The sequence below is a fragment of the Somniosus microcephalus genome, chromosome 1, assembly GCF_052327205.1.
Source record: "Somniosus microcephalus isolate GS21.2 chromosome 1, FLI_Smic_1.0, whole genome shotgun sequence".
Taxonomy (NCBI): domain Eukaryota; kingdom Metazoa; phylum Chordata; class Chondrichthyes; order Squaliformes; family Somniosidae; genus Somniosus; species Somniosus microcephalus.
The window spans coordinates 77,136,576-77,147,616 of NC_140987.1; the positions used below are offsets into that span (position 1 = coordinate 77,136,576).

Genomic DNA, 11,041 nt, shown 5'->3' on the forward strand with positions numbered 1-11,041 from the left:
TAATAACCAGTACTGCATGCAAGAAATGCTTCTACTGGGAGTGTCTGATTGGAGAATCAGCCCTTAAATTAATTTGACCTTTGCTTCTGTTACACATACATCAACAACAGTACTTGGTGAAACAAAGAAGATTTTTGTTCAGAACCTTCCAGAATGAGTTGGGGTTATATTCATCCCTTTAAAGCTAGTTAATTTTCTCTCTGTCAAATACACATATGAAAAGAAATGTAGCCAATCTAGCCATTTATGATACATTATTACAAGATATATAAGCAGAGCTGAAGAAATGAAATTCCAGGGAAACACAAAAGACAAGCACGAGACTGTTAAGAGGGGCCTTTGGGGGAACACTTATGGGACAGATTTTCAAGAGGACATGGACAATTTTTATGGGTAACATAGAAACATAGAAGATAGGAGCAGGAGTAGGCCATTCGGCCCTTCGAGCCTGCTCCGCCATTCAATGAGATCATGGCTGATCATCCAAATTCAGTACCCTGTCACTGCCTTCTCCCCATATCCCTTGATCCCTTTAGCCTTAAGAAATATATCCAACTCTTTCTTGAATATACTTAATGAACTGGCCTCCACCGCCCTCTGTGGTAGAGAATTCCACAGGTTCACCACTCTCTGGGTGAAGAAATTCCTCCTCATTTCAGTCCTAAATGGCTTACCCCTTATCCTTAGACTATGACCCCTGGTTCTGGACTCCCCAGCCATCAGAAACATCCTTCTTGCATCTAGTCTGTCCAGGCCTGACAGAATTTTATAGATTTCGATGAGATCCCCTCTCAATCTTCTAAACTCCAGCGAGTATAAGCCCAATCGACACAATCTCTCCTCATACGTCATTCCTGCCATCCCAGGTATCAGCCTGGTGAATCTTCGCTGCACTCCCTCCATGGCAAGAACATCCTTCCTCAGGTAAGGTGACCAAAACTGCACACAATACTCAAGGTGTGGTCTCACAAAGGCCCTGTACAACTGCAGCAAGACATCCTTGTTCTTGTACTCGAACCCTCTTGCTACGAAGGCCAACACACCATTTGCCTTCTTAACCGCCTGCTGCACCTGCATGCTTACCTTCAGCGACTGGTGCACAAGAACACCCAGGTCTCTTTGCACTTCCCCCTCTCCCAATCTATTGCCATTCAAATAATAATCTGCCTTCCTGTTTTTGCCACCAAAGTGGATAACCTCACATTTATCCACATTATAGTGCATTTGCCATGTTTCTGCCCAATCACCCAACCTGTCCAAATCGTACTGGAGTTTCACGACATCCTCCTTACAGCATACCCTCCCACCCAGCTTTGTGTTGTCTGCAAATTTGGAGATATTACATCCAATTCCCTCGTCCAGATCATTAATATATATTGTGAACAGTTGGGGTCCGAGGACCGATCGTTGCGGTACACCACTAGTCACTGCCTGCCACTCGGAAAACAACCCGTTTATTCCAACTCTTTGCTTTCTGTCCGCCAACCAGTTCTCTATCCAAGTCAATACCTTGCCCCCAATCCCATGTGCCTTAATTTTGCATGCTAACCTCTTATGCGCGGCCTTATCGAAAGCCTTCTGAAAGTCCAAATACACCACATCCACTGGTTCTCCCTTATCTATTTTACCAGTTACATCCTCAAAAAATTCCAGTAGATTAGTCAAGCATTTTCGTAAATCCATGTTGACTTTGTCCGATCCAGTCACTGCTTTCCAAGTGCTCTGCTATTACATCTTTTATAATGGACTCTAGCATTTTCCCCACTACCGATGTCAAGCTTACCGGTCTATAATTCCCCGCCTTTTCTCTACCACCTTTTTTGAATAGTGGGGTAACATTAGCTACCCGCCAATCCATGGGTACCGTTCCAGAGTCTATCGAGTTCTGGAAGATGACCAGCAATGCATCTACTATTTCTAGGGCCACTTCCTTAAGCACCCTGGGATGTAGATTATCAGGCCCTGGGGATTTATCGGCCTTCAGTCCCATCAATTTTCCTAACACCATTTCCCTACAAATACTGATTTCTTTCAGTTCCACCCTTTCATCAGACCCTATGTTCCCCGGCATCTCTGTGAGGTTATTTGTGTCCTCTTTTGTGAAGACAGAACCAAAATATGTATTTAGTTGGTCTGCCATTTCTTTGTTCCCCATTATAAATTCCCCCGATTCTGACTGCAAGGGACCTATGCTTGACTTCACCAATCTTTTTCTCTTCACATATCTATAAAAGCTTTTACAGTCAGTTTTTATGTTCCCTGCAAGCTTACTCTCATATTCTATTTTCCCTTTCTTAATTAATCCCTTTGTCCTCCTTTGTTGAATCCTAAATTGCTCCCAATCCTCAGGATTATTGCTTTTTCTGGCCAATTTATATGCCCTCTCCTTGGACCTTATGCTATCCCTAATTTCCCTTGTTAGCCACGGTTGGGTCACCTTTTTTGTTTTATTTTTATGCCAAACTGGGATGAACAAATTCTATAGTTCATCCATTCGGTCTTTGAATGTTTGCCATTGCCTAGCCACCGTCAACCCTTTGAGTGCCATTCCCCAATCAATCCTACCCAACTCGCTCCTCAGACCATCGTAGTTTCCTTTATTTAAATTGAGGACCCTAGTCTCTGAGTCAACTACTTCATTCTCCATCTTAATGAAGAATTCGATCATATTATGATCGCTCCGACCCAAGGGGCCTCGTACAACAAGATTGCTAATTAATCCTTTCTCATTACATAATACCCAGTCTAAGATGGTCTGATCTCTGGTTGGTTCCTCGACATATTGGTCCAGGAAACCATCCCGTAAACACTCCAGGAATTCCTCCTCCACAGTATTGTTTCTAATTTGGTTGGCCCAATCTATATGTAGATTAAAGTCACCCATGATGACTTCTGTGCCCTTATTGCACGCTTCTTTAATTTCCCTTTTAATGCCATCCCCAACCTCCGCCTTACTGTTTGGGGGTCTATAAACCACTCCCACTAACATTTTTTTCCCCTTAGTATTTCTCAATTCTACCCATACAGATTCCACCTCATCAGAGCTAATATCCTTCATTACAATTGTGTTAATCCCTTCTTTAACCAGTAATGCTACCCCACCTCCCTTTCCTTTTTGCCTATCTTTCCTGAATATCGAATACCCCTTGATGTTGAGTTCCCAGTCCTGGCCTTCCTTGAGCCACGTTTCCGTAATCCCAACCAAATCGTATTTGTTTACTTCTATTTGCGCAGCCAATTCATCCACCTTATTACAAATGCTCCTTGCATTAAGACACAAAGCCTTCAGGCTTGTTTTCTTAACGCTCTTAGACCTATTAGAATTATTATTTACTGTGGCCATGTTTGATTTAAACCGTTGATTTCTCTGACTGCCACTTTTGTTTTTCTCCTTGCTGTCTTTTGCTTTTATCCTTGTTTCCCTTTCCTCTGTCTCCCTGCTCAGGTTCCCAAACCCCTGCCATTTTAGTTTAAACCCTCCCCCACAGCACTAGCAAACACTCCCCCTAGGACATCGGTTCCAGCCCTGCCCAGGTGCAAACCGTCCGGTTTGAACTGGTCCCACCTCCCCCAGAACCGGTTCCAATGTCCCAGGAACTTGAATCCCTCCCCCTGGCACCATTCCTCTAGCCACGTATTCATCTGAAGTATCCTTCTATTTCTACTCTGACTAGCACGTGGCACTGGTAGCAAGTTTAAAGATGATTTTTTGTATATTATTTAAGATTTTATTTTCAAAAGATATTTTGTTGGTTTCCCTTCTCCGACTTGCTGATTGTTTTATTTGTAGCTGTTTGCTGATTGGTAGTTTCTGTACCTGCTTGTTAATGATTCATTGATAGATTCCTTGCTGTTAAGTTGTGATATGTTGTTTTTTTAAGAAAATGTTTGAGCTAATCAGGTGTGAGCTTGACATACCTTTTCAATGTGATACTGAAAAGTTATGCTTTCAATGTGATGGTGTGACAGATTTGTGTTAGATGCAAAATGCCTGCAAACGCAAACACACTATTAAATGTTGGCCAGGGCACTGGGAGAACTCCCCTGCTCTATTTATCAGAATAAGGAATCTTTTACAGCCACCTGAGAGATCAGCCAGGACATTAGTTTAAGATCGCATCTGAAAGTCAACATCTGCAAAAGTGCAGTGCACCCCTATTGAAGTGCTAGTCCAGATAATTTTAGCATTCATTCTCGAGATGTGGGCGCAGCTGGCAAGGCCAGCATTTATTGCCCATCTCTAATTGCCCTTGAGAAGGTGGTGGTGAGCCGCCGCCTTGAACCGCTGCAGTCCGTGTGGTGAAGGTACTCCCACAGTGCTGTTAGGGAGGGAGCTCCAGGATATTGACCTGGCGATGATGAAGGAACGGTGATACATTTCCAATTCAGGATGGTGTGTGACTTGGAGGGGAACCTGGAGGTAGTGGTGTTCCAATGTGTCTGCTGCCCTTGTCCTTCTAGGTGGTAGAGGTCACGGGTTTGGGAGGTGCTGTCAAAGAAGCCTTGGCAAGTTGGTGCTGTGCATCTTGTAGATGGTACACACTGTAGCCATGGTGCACCGATGGTGGAGGGAGTGAATGTTTAATGTGGTGGATGGGGTGCCAATTAAGTGGGCTACTTTGTCCTGGAGTGTCGAGCTTCTTGAATGCTGTTGGAGCTGAACTCATCCAGGCAAGTGGAGAGTATTCCATCACACTCCTTACTTGTGCCTTGTAGATGGTGAAAAGACTTTGGGGAGTTAGGAGGTGAGACACTCGCTGCAGAATACCCAGCCTCTGACCTACTCTTGACTTCAATTTTACCCTTGATGCCATACTCGGTCAAATGCTGACTTCATGTCAAGGGCAGTCACTCTCACCTCACCTCTGGAATTCAGCTCTTTTGTCCATGATTGGACCAAGACTGTAATGACGTCTGGAGCTGAGTGGTCCTAGTGGATCTAAAACTGAGTATTGTAGGGGGGCATCTTTTACCTGGTTTATGGTACTTTACCTTCCTTTACCTGGTTTACGGTAATTTACCTGGTCCAGCAGCTTTTTGCAGTGCACTGTAAACCAATTTCCAAACAGCGGTTTCAAATCGCTAAACCCCACCTTCCAGTTCTGACTGGAGGAACTTATAATTAATGATATATTAAAGACGGACAAATGATCTGGATATAAGAAAGTCAAACTTTATTAACTAAATAAACTACACCACACGATCAATGTAAAATTGCTTAACAGGGGAAGGCAGACAGCAAAAACAAGGGATAAATGGCTACAATGTAAGTCTTACAATCTTAGCAATTTCCCTTAAATTACCACCCCTCTAACTCCTTACTAGATTGCCTTGCTGAAGAGTCAGAAACCTGCTCACCTCTGGTCCAAAGAGAGAGAAGAGCTCACCTGCAGTCCAAGGAAATAAGAGAGAGAGATGCTTCTGAGAAGCTATCTTTATATCCTGGGAGCTCATGCTGTTTTGGCGCTGAAAAGGTCTGTGTGCAAATTTGCGCTGAAAAGTTTGAATACAAAAGAGAAAGGACATGATTGGCTGATTCAAACAAGCTTTTCCCCAGTGGCCAAACTGCTTCCTTTGTCTGGAATGGGTTTTGAATAAAGCTTGGGGTGGTTTGAATGTGTCTTCATTCTGGGGCCAAAATGTTCCCGCCCACATCCGGAGTTCATCTGGCTAAAACAAAAGGGACCCAACTGCCCTATTGTCTGAGTAATGGGTGATTCAAACCCATTCATTCCTTTTCTTAGTCTAAAAAAAGTCTCTTCCGTAGTTTAGGTGTGTCTCAATTGTGTGCTGGGCTTTGAATGGAGTTGGATTACTATGTAAACAGAAACCCATTCATTGCGGTCACTGAAACTGCAGTCTCAAGTGGTTTAATCCCTTATGTCAACATCCTGCAGCAGTTTCTGTGAACAAACATTGCCTCTGTAGGGAAGGGAAACTCCCTTTTTTTGATTGACAGGATCTGACTGCCACTGCTTGATCCTCCCACTTTTCACAGACATCCACGAGTTGCTTTCTTTTGTCCTTGGCCATGCTTTTCTGATGGCCATTTTTAAACCCCTTTGCAATTTACACAGTTCAAAACTCAAGAGTACATTTAAAAAAAATAAAATGTGCTGTCTTAAAGTGTGCGAATTTTTCCACGAAGTTCCTTGATTCTGGTGTTGTCCACGTGCTTCCCAACTCAACGCAGCCTTTTGCGGTTCTGGGCATGTTTTAAAACATTGTCCAACCCAAAGACAATTTAAAATCACACACAGTCTCCATCCACGATGTGGATTAATATCTCCAGTATCTTCGGGGCTGAGGGATTTTGCGAACCCCTACAGCATCAGTGAGCATGTTGTTGGTGAGTAAGTGTCGCTTGATCTAATCCAATCCAGCCAATTACTGCCACATCAGTCTACTCTCAATCATCAGCAAAGTGATGGAAGGTGTCATCGACAGTGCTATCAAGTGGCACTTAATCACTAATAACCTGCTCACTGATGCCCAGTTTGAGTTCCGCCAAGACCACTGGGCTCCCGACCTCATTACAGCCTTGGTCCAAACATGGACAAAGAAGCTGAATTCCAGCGGTGAGCTGAGAGTGACTGCCCTTGACATTACGGCAGCATTTGACCGAGTGTGGCATCAAGGAGCCCTAGTAAAACTGAAGTCAATGGGAATCAGGGGGGAAAACTCTCCACTGGCTGGAGTCATACCTAGCACAAAGGAAGATGGTTGTGGTGGTTGAAGGTCAATCATCACAGCCCCAGGACATCGCTGCAGGAGTTCCTCAGGGCAGTGTCCTAGGTCCAACCATCTTCAGCTGCTTCATCAGTGACCTTCCCTCCAACATAAGGTCAGAAATGGGGATGTTCGCTGATGACTGCACAGTGTTCAGCGCCATTCGCAACTCCTCAGATAATGAAGCAGTCCATGCCCGCATGCAACAAGACCTGGACAACGTTCAGGCTTGGAAGATTGGCAGCAACCCCAGGGAAACAACATGTCAATTCCCAAGATGTCTTGATATTCACTATCAAAAGGGACTCTAAACAAATGGCGCAGTCCAGGTAAATCTAGGCAAGAAACTGGTGTAAGATGTATTTCAGAACACTTTTGAAATTAAATATGATTTTTTTTCTTGTTTAAAACATGAGCTCAGTTAAATGTGGATTTCTACATTATATCAGTGATTAAGTATTCCATCAGGCGTCTGGACGTGGCGTCCAGTTTGTTGTCGGCTCTGCCGGATCATCCAGCCGCATCGATGGTGCAGTTGAAGTCACCGCCCAGAATAACTGGCCTGGACGCCGTCAGCAGCAGTGGCAGCTGCTGGAAGATGGCCAGCCGCTCGTTCTTGAGAGCCGGGGTGTACATGTTGATTAGCCTGAGCGGAGCGTTCTGGTACAGTACGTCTGCTATGAGGAGGCGGCCGCCCACCACCTCTTTAACTTTGGTGATAGTGAAGTTGCCTCCCCGCAGCAGAATACCCAGGCCAGAGGCACGGCAATCGTTGCCTCCTGACCAGGTCGATGGCCCCTGGGACCACCATCGCGACCACTGCCAGTAGTTACTGAGTTGCAGTCAGCCGCACTCCTGCAAGATCACTTCTCAGCCTTTTGGCTAAGATCAAGTGTCAGTACTTGTTCTTATGCTAATTGACCTTGAGTCGCGATACTTGTTTTTCTAGTTTGGGTGGATCTTTGTGCTGGCTCCGGCCTAATGCCCCTTGAAAAGCAAATTTTCTCTGCCAAGCTGTGCAACGTCTTCAGCAACCCTGCAGACGGAGTGCCGCGTAGATACACCTGGTCGAGACCAGACGGGTCCGTCCGTTCCAGGATAGACTTCCTGTTTGTGTCCCAAACACTCACGGTCAGATCCACCGATGTCATGCCGGTGTTCTTCTCTGACCACTGCCTCTTACTGGCCGACTGTCACCCACAGGAAGACCACAAAGTTGGCAGAGGGATATGGAAGCTGATCGTGAAACTGTTGACCCCAGAAAACATTGAGGAACTCAAAAGGGTTTACAAAGGTTGGAGAACCGTGAAACCCCTCTTTGATTCCCTGGCGCACTGGTGGGAAATGATCAAGATGAACATCAAGAGGTTCTTCATCCTCAAAGGTGTTCAGAAGGCGAGAGAGAGACAGAGGGAAATGTCCCGACTCCAGAAAAGTATGCAGAATCTGCTCCTGCTGCAGTCGATGGGGGTCGATGTCAGGGAGGAATTCCAAGAGGTGAAGGGCCAGCAAGCCTCGTTCTTTGCCTTAGCTTCCTCCAAGATCATCTTCCGCTCCAGAGTCTGCTCCGTGGAGCAGGATGAGACATGCTTGCGTTTCTTCTTCCAAAAGGTACACAGAGGGAGCTCTGTGATCAACAGCCTGAAGGAAGAAGATGGTTCTGTGACGTCCTCGCAGCCTGACATATGAAGGATCAACAAATCCTTTTATGCTGGGCTGTATGACGTGAAGCCCACAGACAGCGCAGCCTCCTAGTCCTTCCTGTCGTCTATCTCGGAGGTGTTAGATGACAGCAAGCGGGAGAGTCTAGATCACCCGCTAACTCTGGACGAGCTGACAAGGGCCGTCCGGTCCTTCGAGACGAGTAATACTCCCGGAAGCGACGGCTTACCAGTCGATTGTATTCGGCTCTGTGGGACTGGATCGGCCCAGACCTGCTTTGGGCCGGCAGCATGTCAGAATCCATGAGGAAAGACATCATCACCCTCATCTACAAGTAGAAGGGGGAGAGGGAAGAAATCAGAAACTGGCAGCCCATTTCGCTGCTTAATGTGGACTACAAGATTCTGTCCGAGGTCATCGCCAACGGTCAAGTCTGCTCTGGAGCTGGTGATCCACCCAGATCAGACCTGCGCTGTACCCGGCAGGAAGATCTCTGAAAGCCTTGTGCTACTCAGGGATACGATCGCCTACGTGCGGGACAGAAGGATGGACACCTGCTTAATCAGCTTGGACTAGGAGAAGGCTTTCGACAGAATATCGCACACGTACATGATGGACGTGCTCTCCAAAATGGGGTTTGGGGAGGGAATCCGCAATTGGATCCAATTGCTCTACACAAACAAAAGTAGCGCAGTTCTAATCAACGGATGGGAATCAGAAAGCTTTCTGATCAAATCTGGAGTCAGGCAGGGCTGTCCTCTCTCCTCTGTGTTGCTCGTGTGTTGTATTGAACCTTTTGCTGAGTCCATCAGGAAGGATATGGGCATAAGAGGGGTGATGATCCCAGGCAGCGGAGGCACTCAGGTTAAGGCCTCCCTGTACATGGACGACATTACCGTCTTTTGCTCGGATCCACTGTCGGTCCGAAGATTGCTGAATATCTGTGACCAGTTTGAAATGGCCTCGGGAGCGAAAGTTAATCGCAGCAAAAGCGAGGCCATGTTCTTTGGGAACTGGGCTGACCAATCCTTTGTCCCCTTCACCGTCAGGTCAGATTACCTGAAGGTGCTGGGGATATGGTTCGGAGCGGCCGAGGCACGCACCAAAAACTGGGAGGAGTGTATCGCCAAAGTCAAGCAGAAACTGGAAATGTGGGAGCAGCGCTCCCTGTTGATTGCAGGCAAGAACCTGGTCATCAGGCGCAAGGTGCTGTCGGTGTTGCTGTACGTGATGCAGGTGTGGCCCATACCCTGACCCTGTGCCGCTGCAGTCAACCGAGCCGTCTTCCACTTTATCTGGAGATCTAAAATGGACTCTGTCCAGAGGGACACGATGTGCAAATCTCCAGATAAAGGGAGAAAGAATGTACCCAATGTCGCCCTCATCCTGATGGTCACCTTTGTGTGCAGCTGCATCAAACTGTGCATAGACCCTCAGTATGCAAACACCAAGTGTCACTACGTGCTGAGGTTCTATCTGTTCCCGGTCTTGCGAAGGATGGGTCTGGCCATGCTGCCGCGGAATGCTCCTTTCAGTTGGACTGTGCCAGACCACCCGTCCTTCGTGGAAAAGTTTTTACAGGGAAACACCTTTGACCACAAGGTCATTAAGCAGTGGTCAGCACGTAACGCCCTCGAGGCCCTACGGAAAAAGGAGATGGTGGGTACTGTCAGATGGTTCCCCGAGCAGACTGTCGAAGTTATTTGGCAGAAAGCCTCATCGCCAGAACTTTCAAACAAGCACCAAGACGTAGCTTGGCTGGTGGTTAGAAGGGCCCTCCCCGTCAGATCCTTCATGCACACCCGGCGTCTCTGCTCCACCGCACGCTGTCCTCGAGGAGGCTGCACTTGGGACAAGACCGTCATTCATCTCCTTCTGGAATGTGCCTTTGCAAAGAAGGTCTGGAAAGAGATGCAGTGGTCTTTGCCGAGGTTCATCCCGAGCAGCTCCGTAACACAGGACTCTGTGCTCTACGGACTGTTCCCAAGGACGCACACCGAGACAAACATCAACTGCTGCTGGAAGACCATCAACTCGGTGAAAGACGCCCTTTGGTCTGCCCGAAACTTGCTGGTCTTCCAGAGCAAGGAGTTGTCCACGGCCGAGTGTTGCAGACTGGCACATTCCAAGGTCCAGGAGTACGTGCTGAGGGATGCACTAAAAGGTTGGTGCCGCCACTGCAAAGGCACGATGGGGAAGGGCCACGGTTTAAGGCCCTCCCGCCAGTGTACACCGAGGGGCTGGAACCAGCATAATAGCCCCCTCGGGCCGAATGATGCAGAAATGCTAAATGAAAATGTACTTGAAATCTGTTTGTGTAAATAGAGTACCATGTACTGCATTCATCTGTATTATGCTATATGTAATATGATTTGTGGATTGTATTGTAATGCATTTTAATAAGTATTGAAATGTGTAATGAAAATGTATTGCAATTTGTCTCTGTAAATTGAGTGCCATGTACTGCAGTTAATTTGTATTGTACCACATGAAATGTGATGTGGACTGTATTGCAATGTATCTTGACAAATTTTTATGAATAAGGTATATTTTTTGAAACAAAATTCCGTTGCATGACTCCTGTGCACACCTTAAGGGTGTACTGTGGTTATGAGCTACTCTTGAGGTTGAGGCTTGCTAGGAGATGGTG

The 11,041-nt window shown here is 46.5% G+C and overlaps 2 pseudogenes; both read left to right on the forward strand.

Moving 5' to 3' along the window:
* The first annotated feature begins 7,591 nt into the window (after positions 1 to 7,591).
* LOC147124175 (U2 spliceosomal RNA) lies at positions 7,592 to 7,757 on the forward strand (annotated as a pseudogene).
* Positions 7,758 to 9,000: 1,243 nt separating this feature from the next.
* On the forward strand, positions 9,001 to 10,716 carry LOC147124176 (uncharacterized; annotated as a pseudogene).
* The last annotated feature ends 325 nt before the right edge of the window (positions 10,717 to 11,041 follow it).